The following is a 22,690-nucleotide window of genomic DNA, read 5'->3' on the forward strand; positions in this document are numbered from 1 at the left end:
CACACATTTGGCCCACCCCTCCACCCCCAGGCCTGGAACTTCCATTCACACCTGACTTGTTTAGAGCTTGTGAAAGCAGTTTGGTATGTGAATACCTATTTGCATCAGTGTGTCTGGAGAATCCTAGCTGTCATCTCACTTACGCTTTCTCCAAAAGGAGACAATAAATGTTTGAAGAGATAAATATATTACCATGATTTGAACATTTCACCATGTATATGTCTTATATAGGGTTTTTATTGCTGTGAAGAGACCCTGTGACCATGGCAACTCTTATAAAAGAAAACATTTAATTGGGGCTGGCTTACAGGATCAGAGGTTTAGTCCATTATCATCATGGCAGGAAGCATGGTGGCATTCAGGTAGACGTGATGCTGGAGAGGGAGCTGAGAGTTCTACATCTGGACCAGCAGGAAGCAGGAAGAGAGAGTGAGCCTCTGAGCCTCACTTGAGCTTCTGAAGCCTCAAAGACCACCCCAGTGACACACTTCTTTTAACAAGGCCACACCTCCTAATAGGGGGCCACTCCTTATGTGCCTATGGGGATTTGGGGGACATTTTCATTCAAAACACCACAGTATACATGTACTGCAATGTCATACAATTTCCCCATGAATATGTATGATTTTTGATGTTTGTACATTAACTAAGAAAGAAATTTGAGGATGATATTGCTTATGACATGTAAGAAACAAAAATTCCTTAACCAGTACTTTTATTTGCTAACACCATTTCTAGGCAGTTATCTAACCTAACCCTTATCCAGCTTCTCTAAAATTAGCTCAGAGCTGTTCCCTGGAAGGGTTTGAACTTGCTTTGGGACCTGTGTGGAAGAGACCAACTCCTAGGGAGCTACGTATTTACTTGAATTCTAGACAAAGAGCTTCCTTGTGTCTGTTTGATGCTCTGAGAGACTCTGAAATGGAGGCATGTAGATTATTGTAGCATTTCTTTCTCAAATCAGCAGGAGTTTTGGAATTAGAATCCTGGGGCCAAATCCATGTCTTATTATCTTAGCTGGTTACATTATCTTGGGCAAGGTATCATTTGATTTTTCTGAGACTTGATTTTCTTTTAAAGATTATTTTATTTTTATTTTATATGTATGAGTGTTTTGACTGCATGCATGTATGTGCATCATGTGTGGACTTGGTGCCCACAGAGGCCAGAAGTAGGCATCATATCTCCTAGAACTGGAGTTACAGGTGGTTATGAGCTACCTATTGGGTGTTAAGAACCAAACCCAGGTCCTCTGCAAGAGCAGCCAGTGCCTGTGAATCTCTGAGCCATTTCTCCAGCCTCATGATCTGATATTTTAACATATTTGTCTTTATTATTTTTAATTATGTGTATATGTGTTTGTCTGTGTGTGGGTATGTACCTATGAGTTCAGGTGTCCATGAGTCCAAAAGAGGGTGCCAGATTCCCTGTATCTAGAGTTACAGGTATTAGTGAGCAGGCTGATGTGGGTGCTGGGGACCGAACCCAGGTCCTTTGCAAGAGCAGTATGTACTCTCTTAACTGCTGAACCATCTCTTCAGCCTAGAGACTTGATATTTTCATATGTAGTAAGAATACATCTTCTTTAGGGATGAAGGCTTTACTGAGCAGTGTTTATAAGTGCCAGCAGCCCTCTCTGGCACGTACTAGTGTGTGGAGCCTGTTGGGTACCTTTTCCTTTGAGGAACTTTGAAATACCACCAGAGACTAGGGGGGGATGGCAGGAAGACTTTGGTCTATGAGTAGAATTAAACACGGTCATAGTTTGTTCAGGGGGAATGTACCAGAATACCTGAGGCTGGGGAATTTATGCAGAATAGAAATTTGTTTCTTACAGTTCTGGAGGAGGCCAACAAGGAGAGATTAAGGTGTTGGTGTTTCCATCATCTGGTGATGCTCTGATCTCTGTTTCCGAGATGTCCCCTGAATGCTTTGTCCTGTAGAAGAATACTTCTCACATGGCTGTAGGTAGAAGAGCAAAAAAAAGGTGAACAAAGGCTTCAGTTAAGCCATTTCGTACCGACACATAATCCTATTTATGATTTTCTAAAGCTGTACCTCCCACTCCCTGTCCAGTGGGGACAGGGTCTCAACATGAATTATAGAGGGAAAAGAAACAGCACCATATTTACAACATAGAAAAAAAGCTACATCCCCAAAAATACGAGGTCTTAATTACAAACTGAGACCAGAGACAAAAGCCAAGATGGACTAAGTAAAAGTGAAAATGTGAACCACAGTCCAAGTGTTTTCCACGTTTCCAGAAGTCCTCTGTTCGTTTGTTATTTGTTTTTTAAGCTAACTTTCCATGTGAGAGCTAATAGTTGGGACCTACATGCTTTTTTGTTTCTCTATTCTAGGACTCTCTGAGCTGGCTGAGTTACACATTACTTTTTAAATGGAAGAGAAAGGGATTTATTTTATTTTCCAGGGAAATCAATGCCATGTGCTTGGGGATTTTGGACATAAGTCTGGTACATATGACATACTGCTATGGATGGATGTGAATCAAATGTCAGATCCTCAATGTTGAGTTCATTACTTCATTTTTAAAAAGCTGGGCAGAGCATATTTGGTGAAATAAAACTTGTAACCTAATATAAATTTCTTGCCAATTATTTTCATAGACTAAAATATTATTTATTTATTTATTTTATGAATGCTACTCTTTCCTTGACGTTTTACTTGGAAGACAATTCTCAAACATACCAACCCTAAAATAAATGAATTACTTTCTCTGGGTAGGTTAAAAAAAATAGAGGAAAAAAAAATGACCCATGGAAGCAAGCCTTCCTAAATCTGACTTACAAACCCCAAGCTATGAATCCCAAAGCTGAGGAGGGATGCTTAACTTTGGTGGCATTTGAGGGGATCAGATCAAAGAACATAATTCTCTTTTCTGGAATTGGTTTATTCCAAACGTACAGTTTCAAGTTCTTCTGGGTGAAAAGCAGGAAAAACAAAAACAAAAACAAAAACAGCATTATATACATATGTGAAAATGTCATAATGGAATATATCATGTATAATTAATATATACTAATAAATAAAACAAAAGTACTAATAAATAAAACAAAAAAGCAGAGAAGAAAGAACGGAAGCTGCGACAGCCTTCATCCTACCCCACAGAGCAGAGTAAAGGCTCAGAATCCCGGCAGGTCACGCTGATACCCATAGGAAGGCAATGTGGAGCTGCCCCAGACCCTTGCTTGACTAGTATCCCTGTGACAGGCACATGTGATCATCAGGCCGGCACCATGCTTCCTTTGCCAATCATCAAGAAGGCAGAAGCGAAAACCGCGATAGTATGGATCAAGTTTGATTGGTCCAACAAGCAGGAAGTCAAGAAAAAGTCAAGAAGCTGATGGTGCTGATGTGGCCTGGGGATGCTAGACTCTTGCTCCTGAAGCCTACAGGGTGTTATTATAATGGTGACATTAACACAGTTAGCCGGTCCCAAATACACTGCACTTTTGCCAGTGAGGAGGTGATGTAGTTAAGCACAGCAGAGATGGACATAATAGGGTAAAGTTTAACATGCTTGCTGATCAAAGCTCGAATCTACAAGTTTCAGGGGGAAACTTGCTCTAGGCTGTTTCGTAGGTTCATTAGTAACTACACCCAGACTCTAACTTTCAAAGTCAATGCATTTGTCCGGAGCTGATCAAATGATAAGGTTGTTTAAGACGTCATTGGAAAAACCAGTAAATGTGATCTGGGGCCAGTGCAAGGAAGACACGAGTCTCTGGAACTTTCTAGTCAAATGCTGCCTGTTACAAAGTCACTTGGAGTCACTTGACCTGTTTTTCCACCGTGGACACCGTTCTCTGAGTTCATGGGGCATACCACCATCCATTTCTTCTCCCTACCATCCTTTTATCTTCTGTTAGAGTTGACCCTTTGAAGCTGCCTCAATAAATCTAGGACCATGCAGAATAGTTTATACGCATTCTTTTATTTAGTCATCACAGCCGCCTGGACGTGAGTACTGCAATTAGCTCCTTTTTAAAGACAAGGACGGGGGCTGGAAAGAGGACTCAGTAGCTGAGAGTGAGAACTGCTTTTGTAGAGGACCTGAGTTCGTTCCCAGCACCCATGTGTGATGGTTTACAGACTCTTAAAACGGCAGCCCCTGGGCATCTGGTGCCCTTTCTGGATTTCACAGGTCCCTGCCTGCATATGTGCACACCGCACACACTACCACACTTAAAGACAAGGGAACCAAGACCCCCTGGGGAAGAAGATCCTCACTAAAGTTGCCTGGTGAAAGAGACGAGACAGGGGCTATAATCCAGGGTGATGTTATTCCGAAGCCCATTCTTGCAGCCCCAGCCCTATGTTAACCGGGAATTCACTACATCTTCATTCATTGATCCAAGGTAAATGAAAATCAATGAGACAACTGTGAATGGAAACACAGAGCATCCAGTTATCTTAGAGGAAAAAGCTAATGTCATGATAGTTTTTTGAAGACCCAGGAAACCCTGCGGTGACCACCAGTTAGCTGCTTGAGGTCGTATGTAGAATGAACGCTGCGAACCAGGCTCAGGACCTCAGGGTGGCAGTACCTAGAAAAACGGCTCCTCAGTCTTCACTGGGAGAGCACTCTCTCCTTATCTGGAAGCTTCTGGGCTTGGCCATTCTGGTTGATTGCCATTTGGAGATGCTGTCACCCAGCCTCTGCATGATCCTGTGCATGACACAAAAGCCACTGTGAATCTCAGCTCCACCCCTCCCAAGCTGTGTATCCTGTGATTAGCACCGATCTCTCTGAATTAGTCTCACTGTCTCGAAGAGCAGCAATAATATCTACTCTGAAGGGCTGGTCTGAGGGTACAACAATACAATAAATGTAATGTGTTTAATAGTGCCCAGCATATAATATGGGCCAAAAGGTAGCCATTGGTAATAAATAGTGTTGTTTTAAAAATACTGTGTGTAACAACTCTTTTGCTACCACAGAATTCAATACACAAGAATGGGTTAAATGCTTTATTAAAGCCATGGATACAGAATTCCATGCTCTGAGCAGCTTAAACAATAGGCATGCATTTTGTTTCAATTTGGAGGCTTCAAACCAAAAGTCGAGATAACAGAGGGTTTCTTCTCGGACTCCACGCACCCCACACCCCCCCCCACCGGCTTAAAAGGACAGTCGATTACTTCACATGGTCTTCACTCTGGACCTGTATCCTAATCTCTTTTTATAGGGACAAAGTCATGTTGGATCAGGCTCTCCCACTAGTGTCCCCATTTTAACTGAATGACCTCTTTTGGGGCCTTTTCTCCCAAACACAGTCACATTCTGAGGTAGAAAAGGTCAGGACTTCCACATTGGCACTCAGGGGCACACAAACTTGATGCTTAACAACACACAAAGTAGTTTTGTCCAAAGTAAATATCAAGTCAAGGAGACAGGAAATACAAAACAATTTGTTCAAAGAATCATGGGAAGGCATAAGCAAAATCTAAGAAGCAAGACACTCTGTCATTATAGACAAAAAATATGCTGATTCCTCAAAATACTGCAAGCACAATGAAAAGTTGAGGGATGCAGAATCTGGAAAAAAGGAATTTGAGAGAACTGGTAACTGAATTCAAAGAATGGGCTGTATTTGGGCCTTAGCAGACGAGAACAGGCCCTTCAAATTCATGTGCTGTAAACATAATCTCCAGGGTGATATATGCCTGTGATGTCGGAGGGCTCAGAACTTCAGAGGTGAGCGGACCCATCCTTTCATGAGTTCATAGATTAGTGGGATGCTGGGCCGTCACAGGAGTGGCTTTGTTAACAGCAAGTCCAGTCCCGGGAACCCACACGCTGGAAGGAGAGAACTGAGTCCTGTAAATTGTTCTCTGACCTCTCCATGCTCAGTGTGGCAGGCATAGACACACCATCCCCACACCCACTCCCACCCACATTCACACACAGACATGCACACCACGCACACACATTCACACACACAGAGTAAATAAGTAAATAGAACTGTAGTAAAAAAAAAAATTATTATTATTTTTTGTTGTTGTTTTTCAAGACAGGGTTTCTCTGTGTAGCTTTGTGCCTTTCCTGGAACTCGCTTGGTAGCCCAGGCTGGCCTCAGTCTCACAGAGATCCTCCTGGCTCTGCCTCCCAAGTGCTGGGATTAAAAGGTGTGTGCCACACCTCCCGGCTGTAGTAAAATTTTTAATCAAAAATATTTTTTAAAATGGAGAGCGTTTTCTTTTGTCATTAAATATTTTTGCACAACATGAAGTTGTTATGGAACCATCTCATTTTATGGGCATATCATAATTGATTGACATAGTTTTCCATTGTCCAACTATTAAGTGGTTTGCTCCCACCACCCCCCCCCATCCCCGTATGATAGATGTGTACATTTCTATACACACTTCTAAATCTACCTTTAGATCAGATTCCTGGGAATGAACGATGGGGCAAAGGCAGGCTTACACTTGACATCTTGGTTCCATGCTGCCAAAATACCTCTCACCATTGATAACAGACCCTTTCTGTCTCCTCTGATAAATAGTCCTGGGCCCTACCAAGAAATCATGGAGAATATCTATGCCAGGTTCTAGAACTCTCCCCTGAAGGCCAGTCCCAAGGCCCTGCCTGCATAGGCCCCTGAAAATGTTTCACAGCTGCTTGATTTGTTTCTCTGCTTACCCCAGGCTGGAAATGCTATTCAGCACACTTTGGCTTTAATCTAGAACCTTCATCACGGAAAAGGCAAAGCTACCTGACAAGACTCTCTTCTTTGTTGTAACAAGAAATCAGGGGGAAAAATGCTTTTAAAGCTGGAAGACTGGGTTTGCAAGAAACTTTAATGAAATATAAGGAAATACGGTGAATATAAAGACATCTTTAAACAAGATGACAAGGCCCTTAAAGAGACAGGACTCTGCCCTTGTCTGTGTGCCATTTCTGCTGGTCTTTTCTGAAGAAACTTAGCTTGCAATCAATAGCTTGGTGAACTGGAAGAACGGTCTACTGATTTTAGTCTTGTAGATTTGAGATTGAATTTTAGTTTCAATGCTTGTTAGCAGTGTAGAATGGGCCAAACAACTCACCAACTTTGTGGCTGAGCAAGTATGATAGAGTATAATAGACACTGTAAGTATGATAGTAGAACTTATTTCATAGGGTATGGATGAGTGTTGAGCGAATGAATAGCTGTGGTCTGCCCAGCACAATACAGCGCTCTCTGCAGGGATTAGAGAAATGCTGACTGAATTGGGAAAAGTGGTTTACAATTCATCTCCACAGCGCTCATCCAAATGGCCAGGGAAATCCCATTATATTGTTCTATGACGGCACAATCTGTAACACTGCATCGTTCACCAGGCCTTACCATGCATGCTTAGCAAAGCTTGTCGGCTCACTGAATAAATCTCAAATACCAACATCCAGGATGGGAAATAGGAAAATATTATCAGGTGTTCTAGAAATCAAAAGGAAACATGAAGACTTCACTTATATCCTCTTATTCAGCATCTAGATAGTTAAGAGAAGGAACAGTGGTTAAGAGGACTCGGGTTTGATTCCCAGCACCCAAATGGTGGCTCAAAACTGTCTGTAACCCAGTGACAGTGACTTCTGGCCTCCCTAGGCACCAGGCACACTCGTGGTGCACAGACATACCTGCAGGCAAAACACCCATACACACCAACTAATAAAATGATTTGTTTAATCAGAAGAAAAGAAATGTTTGCTGATTTGTTCATTTGTGATTAAGTATCCCAGATGGCAAGAAGCACCATGTATGGACTCAGACAGACTAAGGTTTCAACATCAGCTTTGCCCTTGACCATTGTGTTGTCTCAGGAAAGTTTCATAATCTTTCAGTGTCCTCATCTAATTAATAGGTCTAACGTGTAATACTATACATTTGTAAATGTATATGTATAATAACAGGTCTAATAATAGCTAATATTATAAAGATCTAAGAGGCACTTAGAGGACAGGATAGCTAGGAAGGAAGGGCGGAGCACTCTGTAGCTGCTCTGCAACATCCCAAAAAATGAATCGGAGGGTTTTAAAAGCATTCTTTAGGTTCACAGGCAAGTTGAGAGGAGGGTACACTCTTCTCCTCCCTTCACATGCACAGCCTTCCACAAGACCAGCATCCCAGTCAGCCCGGCATGGCTATGCACACCTGTAACTCCAGCACTGAGGAGGCAGAGGTAGGCAGATCTCCATGAGTTCAAGGCCAGCCTGGTCTCCAATTACAGGCCAATTACAGGCCAACCAGGGCTACCGAGTGAGACAAGCACCTCCACCACCACAGCAAGCCCATATCCGAGCTGTGCCTTTGTTAGAACTGGTGAGTCCACGTTGGCATGTGTCTTGTGTCATTGCTGAAGTGTTAGTATGGAAAGGAGGGGAGCCAGGTGTCCTGCGAAATCGTTTTTTAAAAAAAATTACATAACGCGATCTCTGTGCTCAAGAAGATTGTAGGTTTCCTAGAAAGATCAAGCAAGCAAACATGATAATCCAAGGAAACCTGATAATCCCAGACAGTCCATGGGTAAGTGATTAATCAGAGGGATAAGAGATGTGAAGTCTGGGCACAGGTCAGTGCGGTAGATTTTTACCTCTCTCTCCTGGTTGTCCTCTGCATCACAGTCTCTGAAGGTTGCCCAGTCTTTCTTTATTGCCTTCTTCCCCCCCACCCCTCTCTCTTAACTTTTGAGGATGCAACATCAAACACGTAGATCACAAAAACTCAAATGTCTGAGCAGGCTGTACAGGTAATGCAAATGTACAGAGCAGCAAGAAGGAGGGCAAGGGTCACCGTTGAGCAAAGATCGGGGTCAGGCTTACACCCAGGAAGGCCTGCCTACGTCTGAAAGCACTGGGGCTGAGCTCAGTTTGACCTGTATGTAGGTCACTGTTTGAAAGCCTTGGTCCAGAATGTTTCCAACTGGTAATCTACTGTCTGAAAACTTGTGGCAGCAAACATTATCACTTCGAACTGACTAGTATTAATTGAATGCTTACCCTCCATGGGATAGTGTGTTAAGCACATTTGATTCTCAAAGTAAGCAAGGGCCATCATTGTCCATTCTTACAGGAAAGGAAACTGAGGCTCAGAAAGATTGAATAACTTGCTCAAAGTTACAGTACTATAAGAGATATAGTGAGAGCCGGGCGGTGGTGGCGCACGCCTTTAATCCCAGCACTTGGGAGGCAGAGGCAGGTGGATCTCTGTGAGTTCGAGGTTACCGAGTGAGTTCCAGGAAAGGTGCAAAGCTACACAGAGAAGCCCTGTGTCAAAAAAACGAACAAACAAACAAAAAAAGAGAGAGATAGTGAGAGCTTGACTCAGGTTGTTGTTGGTGTGTGTGTGTGTGTGTGTGTGTGTGTGTGTGTGTGTATACATGTATGTAATGGAAGTGCACATGCACATGTATATGGAGTCCACATGTCAACTTTGGAGGTGCCACCCACCTCATTCATTCATTCATTCATTCATTCATTCATTCATTTATTCAGACAGAATCCTTTACTTGCCTGGAACTCACCAACCAGGCCAGGCTGGCAGACCAGCAGCCCTTGGATCTACTTGTCTCTGTCTCCCTTGTACAGGATTAACTAGGGTGCACCACCGCATCCACCTTATTTTACTCAGATCCTCTTACGCTTGCACATCAAGCACTTTACTGACTGAAGCATCTCTCCAACCCCTGAAGGGTATATTTTATGACAAAGTCTCCATTTTTCATCACTACACAAGAACTGGTTTTAGAGAGTCTTCCAAGAAAGCTACAGGGTGTGTGTTAGCGTTGGAAGACTAGCTCCAAAGAAGATGGACAGCTTGTGTGCTTATAGGATGTATTTTCTTCCAGCTTCTAAAGTCTCCCAAAATGGTGCCACCAGCCAGGGGCCAAATATTCAATACATGCTTCTGGAGGACGTCTCATTTCTTCCTTTCTTAATATAATTTTTATTCTTTGAAAGCTTCATACATTTATACAATGGCTATTGATCATTTCCATTACCCACGTCCAACTCCCCCTAGTTCCCTATTTCCCTGTCAACATCAAGTTATACACACACACACACACACACACACACACATCATATATATATATATATATATATAGTTTTAATGAATAACCCCCAAGCCTAACTCTGCTGCCTTCCCACATGAATGCAGGTGTGTGGCCATCGACAGAGATAATCATTGCGAAGTCCCTTAAAATCAGTTTTCTTACTGCCGAGACAAATACAAACATAAAAGAGAATAGAGTTATTTTGCTCATGGTTTCCAAGAGTTTAGTTCCTAGGCCACTGGTTCTAGGCCTACAGTGGGGCAGAGAAGATCATGGCAGCAGAAGCATATGGAGGAGGACAGGTTGTCCATCTCATGGTGGACAGACAGCAGAGAAAAACAGAAAGGGGTTACTATAAGATACCATCAAACACTTGCCCCCAGTGACCTACTTCCTCCACCCAGGTCCAACTTCCTGGTTTCTAAATCCCTTCAAAAGAGTCCCGCCCCCTGGGGACCAAGTGTTCAACACATGCCTGTGGGGTGGATGTTGCATGCTGAAGGCAACAGCAATAGTCAGTCACTGAAATGTCCCTTAAAATGTAAATGAACTGGATATTTAATATCCTGGTTTCTTTCACTGGCTGACCTAACTTCAGTGGAATTTAAACATGTAATACAATAATATTATCATAAAAAGTAATATAAAGTAAAACAAATGTAGCCTTGGTTGAACCTTGCCCTTGCATCCAGAATAAGTACCAAGAGGTGGGTGTTTCCTGATTCTTCAACTCATTAAGATGCCAGGAGTTAAGGAGAGAATCACTTCCATCCTTATTCCTGGATGGAATTTGAGACTGAGTATGAATGTCTAGCTACCTGGTATCTCAGCTGCTTCTATAAATCTTACCACTGTAGGATCTGTGCATTTTTATTAGGTTTCCAAGGACACCTTGTAGCTGAGGACAACAGAAATACATTTTCTTTGGATTATCTCACTCTTTCCAGGACAAACTTCTACATGAAGATTCATAGCTTGCCTCATCCTGCTAGCACACAGCTCGTGAAGTCAGCTCACACAGAGCTAGCCACAGGGTGAATGCATGGCACTGTCTACAAACCAGTAGATGTGGAACCGGTCAACCTCGAATCATTCTCTATTGGTTTAGTGTCTGTTTCCCAGTTTCCTGGTTCTGGTGTAATAGTGAAGCACCATGTGAGTGAAGGGTGTACCAGACCCTTGTCCCGCCTACGTTTTTTGTACTTTCACATCATCTCCAATTATTTCAAAATTAAAAGTTTAAATAAAAAGAAATTCATTTGGGCCTGCTGTCGCAGGTCTGTAATCCCAGCTTCTTGAAAAGCTGATGCGGGAGGATCACAAATGTAGGATCAGTCTGGGCTACAAAGTGAGTTTAAGGTTAGTCTATGCAATGTTGTGAGACCCTGTTTCAAAGTTAAAAGGTAAAGAAAATAAGGAAAAATTTCTATAGGAAAGAAAGCTAATCTCTCTCTCTCTCTCTCTCTCCACACACACACACACACACACACACACACACACACACACACACACACACGGAACTATCTCAAAGATATATTTGCTAATATACCAATGTCAAACCCTCTTCCTCCATTTCCACTCCTGTTATTCCTGATTTACATTGCCTCCCCCTTTCCAGCTTTCCAAACTATGTATAGTATAAATAACACTTATATAAAAAGATAAAACATAAATACATATTTATGCACATTTGTACATGCAAATATATTACACACATGTTAGAAACACATATACTGGTAGTAATGGGAGGGGCCTAATGTAGAGGGGAGTATTAAATCAATTAACTCCTGACTTACCTGTTTGCTGGCACTTAAAAAAATATTATTTTTATAAGTAACAAAAATCCTTGAAAAGGAATTCTTAGAGTCACATCCCTAAAAGCATTGATACAATGAGAGTACAAAAGAAATCAATGTTGGCTCAATGATAATTTTGATGACTGACTTTTCAAGTCTGTGGATAAATAGCACACCAAGTTTCCCTCATGAAACTCGGGTATTAACGGTGCAGCTCAGGCAAAGCATTCCAGATAGCTGGGTGCTGTTGAAGGTTTAGAATGGATGATCCGTTGGCTGTTGTTTCCTTCCCAAGAGCTGTGCCAGTGGTTCAGGGAGCTGCCACCATGGATCCACTAAGTACTACCCTGTATAAGAAGAATAATACAACTTTGAGCCAGATGTAAATACAAACAGAGCCCCAGTACAGTATGTGATCTTTACCACTTACCTTCCTGGCTAGTCAGGTCTAACCTAACTTTGGCTCTCCATAAGACCTGAGTTCAGCTTGTTGAAATGTTTTTATTTCAGGCCTTTGTCCATAAACACTGTGTTCCCAGCACTTCAGAGCTACAGACCAATTAAAAATAGATTTTTTTTAAGCCCTCCATAACAGATTCATAATTTCTAACGTGTTGAAGGCTCTATCAGTTACTTTTTATTGCTGTGATAAAATGCCACCATCAAAAGAGATGTATGGAAGGGTTTAGTTTGGTTTATGGTTCCAGAGGGGGAGTCTATGGCAGCAGGTGACCTGAGCGGGACAGAGATCACATCTTCAACTCCAAATACAAATCAGAGTGGAAAGTGGAAGTGGCATCTCAAAGCCTGGCACCCGTGTCGCACTTCCTCTGGCAAGGCTCCACCTCCTAAGGGTTCCATGACATCCCTGTGGTGGAGTGAATGAGAACAGCCTCCATAGGCTCATATATTTGAATGCTTGGTCCCCAGTTGGTGGAACTGTTTGGGAAGGATTAGAAGGTGTGGTCTTGTAGGAGAAGGTGTGTTACTAAGGGTGGACTCGGGGGGTTTCAAAAGCCTATGTCATTCCTCGTTAGCTCTCACTCTGCCTCATGGTTGGTGTCTCAACATGTAGGCTCCCAGCTACTGCTCCAGCGCCATGCCTACTTCCATATTTCCTGCCACGGTGGCTATGGACTTATCCTCTGAAACTGTAAGCCCAAGAAACTCCTTCTTCTAGACGTTGCCTTGGTCATGTGTCTCCTCACAGCAGGAGAAAAGTAACTGAGACACCACCCCCCCCCCCCCCCCCCCCCCCCCCCCGCAAACAGTGCCATTAAGTGTTGAAAACCCAAGCCTGTAAGGGGCGGTTCTCATTTAAAACAACACAAGCTTTTCCGTCTTTCCTCTCTCTCTCTCCCTCTCCCTGCTCCCGCCATCTCCCTTTCTCCCCAGGCCTGGCTTCTTCCTAACAAAGCTCTTTCTAACTCTGGTAAAACAAACAAACAAGCAAACAAATAAAACCACACAAAAGCAAAGCATTTATTGATCCTCTGAGCATTCCTCAATACTTTTAGAATATTGGTGATTATGATCCTTTCCAGTTCCAAATTAAAATTTAAATTACATATATTTAGTGAGTGAGCGTGTGTGTGTGTGTGTGTGTGTGTGTGTGTGTGTGTGTTGTGTTTACGTGTATACTCACATACTAAAGCCATGACACAAATGTGGAAGTCAGAGGACAACCTTCAAGAGTTGGTTCTCTCCTTCCATCATGTGGGACCTGATCATCAGCCAGGTGTCTTCACCTGCCCAACCACCTCAGCCCCCTTCCTAGTACTTGTACAAAAAACCCTGTCTTGGCTCTAGCCAACTTGGCTTTGGTGGGAAGGGTCTCTTGCTATTCCTTGTCTTTTCCATGCCACTGGTCTCTGGTAGTGGTTCTTTATAATTAATACCTGATGTTGACAATCCCCAGTCTCTTCTAAGACGTCTCTGATGTAGGCACGTTTGGCTGAGTCTACTAACTTTGGATCATTAAGCAATCCATGCAAACTTCTGGATATTTCAGGAAAGACTGTAAATGGAAAGGGACTTTTTTGTTCATCTTGAATGTTGAAAACACATTTAAATAAAATTCTAGAACATGACACTGCAAATGATTTTCTGGTTACTTTCCCAACATGCAGTGCAGGCAGCGTGCGTCTGTATCTGTGTGAAAAACTAACTGTGTATCTATGTACTAAGTAGGACGTAGCTTGATGTAGCCAGACAGAAAATAAACAAAACAAGAAGCTCAGAGAAACTCCTTGATTTGGAAAATCTTAGCCTTTGTGGACTCATGTCTCACGGTTTTTCCATTGGCAGTGGTCAGATGTGGCATTAAGAGCAGCTGGCACTGAGTGAGGTTCACCCTGTGGGCTACATCCACAGCACTTATTAAACCACAGCTCACCCTGGTTTGGTGGAAAAGAAAGTTCAGTGCTTGTATCATGATGACCAAACCCCTGGCATTCCTGACACAGTCAACACAGGTCTGCAGCACTTTACCTCATCACACCACGAGCATTTTTTTTTTTTTTCAAAAGCTATAAGAATGAGACACAAACCCAAAAGTTAAACAAGAGTTCCCAAAAGTCTCCTCACGAGCTCCTAAGGAAAGATGGAGTCACAGCTACTTCTGTAATTTCTGTCAATTAATCCACCCCCACACCACAAACCACAGATTCCAAAATAAGTTAAAAGAGCAGCCATGAGACTGACATCACCCTCATGGCCTCACTGCTGTGGTCTGCAGCGGCCACCGGGCTTTGTACTCACAGCAACATTTACCTGGGGGAGATGGACAAAGGAATCAGTGACAGAGCTTTCCCAGCAGCCCCTGCAGTCAGAGTCCCTGTCATAAGAAGTGAAGGAGGCAAGCCCCAGGTGTAGGTTCCCATGATCTCATGCTTCTGCTTGTCAAAGCCTCTCACTGGCTCTCATGAACATGGGATAATTCTGCACTAACGCCCCTGACAGATGCTGTAAGCTCCATGAACAGAAGTCTGTTGCTTAGCGGTTCCTATGTACTGTACTCAGTCAACATGGTTTTTGACTTGAACTTCTTCCTGAGGATTCATATCTCAGACTCAAGGTCTGTTAGCTTCTGTTTCCTACACTCCTACCCAACACCTTCAGTTTCCTGTCCCGGTAATGGGAACGCCATCTACTTCACTGTCCCAGACATCACCTTTCCTCTGCCCTCAGTCCCTCTACACCATTGGATCAATAGCCTCGTCCTGTCCTCTCCTCTCTAATAGCTCTTGGCCCCCCGCCCTTCTGCTTTCCTGCCTCAGAGCTGTGGCTTCAGTCCTGGCCACATCAGCTCTCACCCAGAGTGTCTTAGCACCCTCTGATGATCAGTCTGCCCCCTCCTTGCCCTCTCCTTCATCCCACCCCATCCTTCATCCACACTGCAGCTGTGCCGGCTCTAAGATGCAAACCTGCTTGCGTCACTTGCCTGCTCCTGGGTCCCAAAGCCGGTTCAAGCTCTCTAATGTGATCTGTGAGGTCCTTCGTGACCTCACGCCTTTCCTTCACCAGTGATTTATCTCCCCTCCTTCCCCTCCATTCCAAACCCAAATTCCATCTATTTTTGGCACATTGATTTCTACAAATAATTGATTCAAATTCATATATATATATATTTGAGACAGGTTTTCTCTGTGTAGCTTTGGCCCCTTTCCTGGAACTCACCCTATAGCCCAGGCTGGCCTCAAACTCACAGAGAACCACCTGGCTCTGCCTCCTGAGTGCTGGAATTAAAGGCGTGCACCACCAACGCCCAGCTCAAATTCATATTTTTAATGTATTTAGATCTTTCAAACAATCATAAGTGAATGCATTCATGGAAACCTATAACATACTGTGCGTATGCATGGAGGATGACCCATGCATTAATCTGTCCCATTAAGTGAATTTTCAGCTTGAAATCTTCATCTTTGAGTGACTATTCCTGTTAATGCGCCTGTGTCATTGATTAGAGAGGTGGGTAGTTTCCACAAGCATTTTCTTCTTTTTTTTCTTGAAAGCTCAGCCATTTCAATGTTGACTCACAAAGTTTTGGGGGAATGAGGCTTATTGAACTAGTAAGAAGTGCAGCAGTACGCCTTTTCCCTGAGTCTTGCCTCTACAGAATTTGCACTGAACAGCGTGTCTGGGGCTTGTGATCAGCAGTGAGGTGGCGGACAGGCTGGTCATGTGCTCTTGTGGTCTAGCTGAATCCATAAAGGCATGGCTAAGAGATAAGACTGATTTCACTGGGTTAAACTCCAACAGGAGGTGCTTCTGGCTGCTCACAGCGGCATTGAGAACTATGAGTTTGTCCTTGTCCCTCTGAGCACAGTGCTGGTTGGATGCCTGAGCATGCTAATCATTTCGCTGGATGAGGTGTGTGTGGGGCCTTGGCCTGGTGTCTCTCAGCTCCAGAGCTGAGGAAATATGGCTTTTCTCTCCAAGATTAGATACTTCAGCCTCACTGGGTAAGGAGTGAGGAAGAAGGTCGGGGACCCCTAACCCCTCCAGCAAAGCCCAGACCTGGATAGAACCAGAGCTCCAGGACTTTTCACCCTCTGACCCACCAGTTAGCTGACCCACAACTAACTGAGGTTCTACTTGTTTGCTTTTCTCAAGAGCCTTTCAGCCGGCAGCCCTTCCGGCTAACTGGAACTCTGATTTCTTTTGAGATAAGACAATTATTGCTCAGGTTTCTGCTTTTCTCCTTATCCATTGCCTTCAGGTATTTTTTTAACTTGGTAGCAGGGCAGGTACGGCCACTGTGGGATTGCACACTTGTTCAGTAAGACACCACTAGAACTTTTGGAGTCCCAGCCCCAGCCCTGGCAGCCCTCACATGCCAGTCAGTCGTGGCCACTGCTCAACAGACCAATTAAAGAGACAGTCAATGGTGGAAGCGGAAAAAAGAGATCCATTCAATGTGGCCACATTAGGAACGTGAGCATGGAGATCTAGTACCCTCTCCCTGCAAGTCCATCTTCAGGGTCCTAACATGAAGTTTAGGCTTAAATACAAGGCAAGAGGTACGCCTAACTAAGCAGGCCTGGTCAAGGTGTGGGCTTCTCCATCACAGACCCATCATCCTCCTAACTCCAATCTGCCTGGGAAGGTGGTAGTCGGACGATCTGTGAGATCCCCTCAGCAGCTAAGCCTGTGGCCGCCTTGCCCTCCCTTTCTGGCTCTGTCTTGCAGCCCACAGTCCATGCTGAACTCTGGTCCTTGCTGCCCCTGCCAGTCAGAAATATCAATGATCAACTGCGTGGGACATCATTAAGATTCGCATACCGCGTTTGGGGAGATGGCTCGGTTGGCACAGTTGCTTGCCATGAAATACATCATGAAGGCCTGGCTTTGGATCCTCAGCAATCCAGCATCCATATAAAAGGCTAGATGTGGCAGTGTGTACCTGTAGTCACAGCAGCTTTGGGGAGGGAGAGATGGGAAGAGCCCTGGGGTTTGCTGGCCAGCCAGCTTAGTAGAATTGGTGGGCTTCAGTGGGAGATCCTGTCTCGGAAAACAAAGTGACTAGCCACTCTGTTTGCCAGCATTGACCTCTGACCATTGCACACATGCATACACAGGAGCACACACATGAACGTGTACACACCCATACATCACCTATACAAACAAATACAATAAAAAATAAATTAGAAAAATAAAATTCACCTACCCACTGCTGCTCCTTGGATTCCCATGAAGTTCCCTTCTTGAGTGTATTCATCTGCAAGGTGAGCTGACTGCTTCGAAGAGCCCTGATCATAAACCGATTTTCTTTTTCTTTTCTTCTTCTTTTTTTTTAAAGCCCAAGGAAGGGTTGAAACCCCAGCAAGCAAGGTGGGAGACATGTCTGTCCACTATACATGGGATGAATTGCCTTCTTATGAAAAAAGCAAAGTAGCCAGTGGCCAGACAGAGAAAGAAAAGCGACCAGATGGCAGGCTTCCTGAGTCTCAAGTCAGCTTGCTCATGAGCCAATTGCTGTCTGCAGGTTCTTGACCTCCTTTGGGCATTGTATAGGCTGCTGAGCTCATGCTCATAAAAAGTGCAAGCCTTTCATTGAAGTATAATTAATAATCATCTGATAAGTGAATAACAATAATAATGATGATGTAATCCCTCCCCCTAACTCTGCCTATGTCCCTTAGTGGCAATACTATGAGTTGATGTCCCAGTACACTCAGCTAGATGAGTGTCCTTGGGTGCAGATTCACCCCCACAGCCAAGTGCTGTCTTGTGTGCCTCGATTGCCCTCTCTGGAAAAACCTAAGGTCCTGTGAGTGTGGGCCTGTGTAGTAATGGGAAAGTTCAAGCTACTCATGATTCAAGCACCAGAACACTCACATGCTTCTTGCCAACATATCGACTTCCCAGGTGGGCAGTTGAGCCTTTGAGCCATGGTGAGGTTCGTAGTGATGTATTTCTTGTTTTTCATCCCAAGCTGGCTTTTCCCAGGCCCCTTAGGCAGTAGGGCGAGTGGATGAGTCAGGCCACTTCCTCCATGCCATCATCAGAGGGATGTGTGCACCCTGGTCAACAAGTATCTGGTTATCCTCCGGGCCCAATGAACCAAATGAGGAACTAGAGACAAGAATCAGCTTGGCTTTTTGACAAATCATAGTTTACACTGAGTCTCCAAAGTAGACACTAAGCTAAAAGAAGTGGCGAGAACGTAAATAAACAAAGACCCAGGAGGTAGCTCATCATCACTTTGCCCCCCACACATTTCTCAGGCCAAATGCTGAGGAAGGCAGAATGGAATCCTAGCTAGAAAAGACAATAAGACCTTTCATTTGTAAATGGTTTCTACTTACAAAGCATTTTCTACACATAGCATGACCTCACCGGGCCTCACCATCACTCAATTTGGGATGAGTTCATCATCCCTTACTTACAGGAGAGGAAACTGAGGCCTAAAGGTACTAAGTGACCTAGAGAAGAGTGAAGCCAGAGCCACACCTGTTTCCAGTGTGACAGGAGGACTCGCCCCACATGGCTGGGTCCAAAGCTTTTCTCTACTGGGAAGGTGAACATTGCTCATGAACGGCAGTTGGCCTGGTGTGTGAACTGTGGCAATGAATGCTCCTTTGGCCACAGCAGTGAGAGTCGGTTCTGGCTAGCTATGGCATAAAAGGGGACTGTGCTGTGGGGTGGTCTTTCTGTATGCTGTGGATATGTGTTGCTACCATTGGTTGGTAAAGAAGCTGCTTTGGCCTATGGCGAAGCAAGTTATAGCCAGGCGGGAAACCCAAGCCGAGATACAGGGAGAAGAAAGGCAGAGTCTCGGGAGACGTGGTGAGCCGCCTGAGGAGCGAGATGTGAGAGAACACCCCCGGCCATGTGGTGATGCACAGATGAATAGAAATGGGTTCATTTAAGATGTAATAGCTAGCTAGCAATAAGCCTGAGCCAAAGACCAAACCGTTTGTAATTAATATTAAGCCTCTAAGTGACTATTCTATAAGTCACTGCAGGGCTGGGTGGGACACAGAAAAGCTTCCGGTTACAGGACTCTACTTAAAAGGCGACAGAGCCTCTCACAGAACCTGAGGGAAGGTTCCACCATAACCTTTGGGAGGAAGTAAAAGCAGAGGCCCTTCCCAGCCTTTCCAAAGTTGGAGAAGGGCAGCTTCTAGGGGCTCAGCAGACACCAGGGGCCTTTGTCTTCCAGTCAAGCAAGTGGGCAGATGGGACCACAAGGCCAAACCTCCCAGGCATGGCCTCCCTAAGGCTGTTCCTCCTTTTACCTTTTCCTTCAATTCTGTTTCAGATGGGAGTTTCTTGCTTTTAAAAACTTCATTGGTTATTTTTATCTCTTTCTAGATTCACCCAAGTATATATCATATAGTGATAAGAATCCCTTTTATATCCCCTCAGATGAAAATTTCTGTCAAAAATGCAAACGAAACAAACTTTTCTAAATAAACTCTGAAGTATTTATGGATGGGATCATGAAATCACTGGGATTTTTCTTTAAAATATGCTACAGTTTGGATCCTAAACTTTCCCCATGGGATAAAAGCTTAGCTTTTAGCCAGCTGCTACTGGGACACGACGGGACCTTTAAGAGGTAGCACATGGTCAGGGGTGGGGGTGGGAGTATAGGGGGTCCCCGTCCCCTTCCTTTCCTATTTTCAGTTTTGTTTTGTTTTTCTACCATGAGGTGAGCAGCTGAGCTTTTCCGAGTATGCCCTGCCTTGGTGTACTGCCCACCACAGGCCCAGGGCCAATCCGTCATGAACCAGAACTCCAAAGACTTTGCACCCACAGAACCTTTTCTCCTTATAAACTGTTTCTCTTGGGTATTTGTTATAGAAAGAGAAAGATAAGACAATATAGTCCAGGGAAAAATGAGGGATAATCAGAGGGATAAAAAGGGTGCATGTTAGGATTTGTTGGAGATTCATGAGGGTTCATTTTTCGGATTTCTCTCTATTTTTCTGTATTACTAAAAATGTCTATTTCAAGAGGTAGGAAAATCGGAATGGAATTATGCATTTTCCTTCTGCCCTGTTTAAATGCATCTTGTTCTCACCCTTATTTGATAGTTCTTTAAATAAACATGTCTTTACATTTGATTTGCGTGTGTGTGTGCGTGTGCGTGTGTGTGTGTGTGTGTGTGTGTGTGTGTGTGTGTGTGTGTGTAGGGAGGGTGTATGCATGTTGCACTGTGTACATTTGGAGGTCACATGACAACTCTTGGCAGTTATCTCTTCCTATCGTGTGGGCTCCAGCCATGGCCACATGTGTCTACGTGTCTACCTGCTGAGCCATCTTGCTGGCCCCTCATCTGATATTTCTTGAAGGTCATAATTATTTCAGCAATTTTTAAAGTCCATATAGAGGTCCACCTGTGAGTTAGACGGCAGGCCTTCCTTCCAGGGAAGCTAAGAGCTCTGGCCTTCTTGGGGACTAGTCTGTGCATTTTCTACTCTTCCCCCCCCCCCATTTTTTTTAATAGTTTCAAAGACTGTTCCAGAGATACTCATTTTTGTTGTTGTTGTTGTTGTTCTGTTGGTCCTCCTAAGATGCCCCTTTACAGGACCACAGTTCTAGGTGGAAATTTTAAAATGAGATTAAGGAAGTTCTGAGGTATTTGTACCCAAAATGTGTACAAAATGAAACAAGTGATGTTTCTCATCCTGGTGTTCCTTCAGACACTGAGGCATTGCTCTGGGTTAAGATACTAAAACACACTAGGAACAAGCTTTGTTTTCTACCTCACTGGAGGAAAGCACAGATCAAGACAGCTCACACTGTGGACCTCAGGCAGGGTCTTACCTGTGGCCAGGGGCCTGGTGGCTTTTTCCGCAGTTCCATTAACACTTTGATGAGTGTTACTCATCAGGAGCCCTTGTAAAAGGTGGTCATTGACACATCTCACTCTAATGTAAGATCTTGGATCTTCCTGTATTCCCTTGTCATCAGAGTCAGAGCTCAGGGTCACAGTAGCAGGGAGGCTGCTGGGACCTTCTTTGTATGCCATGCTCCAAAGTGGCCTCCGGGATGTGGGGCATCCACCCTTCCTTGCTAAATCCTTCCACCCGAAGCACTGGGCCTGCACTTTCCTTTCTGGATTGATGTTGAACACTTAATGTAATTGGCTCACAGAAAATAAATAGCTGAAGGTATGCAGTTGTCCATGGCACGACCTCATATTTCAAAATCAGCCAGGCCTTGCACGCCTTTCCTGGGTGTGAAATCAATCATGTCACTGCTGAGGCTCGGACGGTCCAGGAGACAGATAGCTCATCTTTCTCCGGGAATGTAACCAGTGACTTGTGTCTTCTCCGAACCTCCCTGATCACCACGCTACCCTGCACCCCACAGCTTCCGGTGGGTCCTTCTCCAGGGCACTTCCTCTTGATGGGCAGCTTGTTCTGTGATTCTCCATGATAAAGCTACAAAGGGTCCATTCTCCTCCCTGGTGTCAACCTGCCTTTAGGCCTTGCCCTCTGCCACCGAGAGTACCCACAGTGTTCACTCCAGCCAGTTTCCCAGGGGTAATTCAAGCCCTCAGCTCCGGAATCCCTCCCCTTTCCACCCTAGAAATGGGTTGTCTTTCAGAGGTGACATCCTTGGACTCTGTGTAGACTTGATCCTGTGTTCTCCAAGCCCTTGTCTCTTAGGCGCTCCAGAGTAGCAGCAGGTAAACATGTCTTTGGTTTGCTCCACTGACCCACCGTGTTGGAGGCTGGGACCAAGACCAAGGCAACAATAGCCTATAAAATGAAAGTGAAATCTGGGGCTGAGGAGATACCTCAGTCATTGCTATACAAGTATGAGTTCAGTTCGATCCTCAGAACCTAAGTCAAGAGGGAGGGAGAGAAGAGCGATGGTTAGCACTTAAAATCCCTGAGCTTTGGAAGGAGAGAAAGATGGATCCAGTCTAGATCAGCGGTTGTCAACCTGGGGGTCGTGAACCCTTCAGGGGCTGAACAACCCTTTCATAGGGGTCACCTAAGACGCTTGGAAAACACAGATATTCACATTACAATTCATAACAGTAGCAAAATCACAGTCATGAAGGAACAACACAAATAACTTTACGGTTGGGGGCCACCATAGCATGAGGGACTGTATTATAGGGTCGCAGCATGAGGAAGGTTGAGAACCACTGGACTAGATGAATCAGTGCATTCTGGGTAAAAGTGAGAGACTCTAGTAAAGAAATCAATCAAACAAACAAAACACAAGGTAGATCACACACAAGGTGACAGCATTTTGAAGAATGTATCAAAACACAAGCCTTTGATTTCCACATGCATACAAGCCCATTTGTATACCTTCACACACACACACACACACACACACACACACACACACACACACACACACAATCA

Source organism: Onychomys torridus, chromosome 9 (genome assembly GCF_903995425.1).
Source record: "Onychomys torridus chromosome 9, mOncTor1.1, whole genome shotgun sequence".
Lineage (NCBI taxonomy): Eukaryota > Metazoa > Chordata > Mammalia > Rodentia > Cricetidae > Onychomys > Onychomys torridus.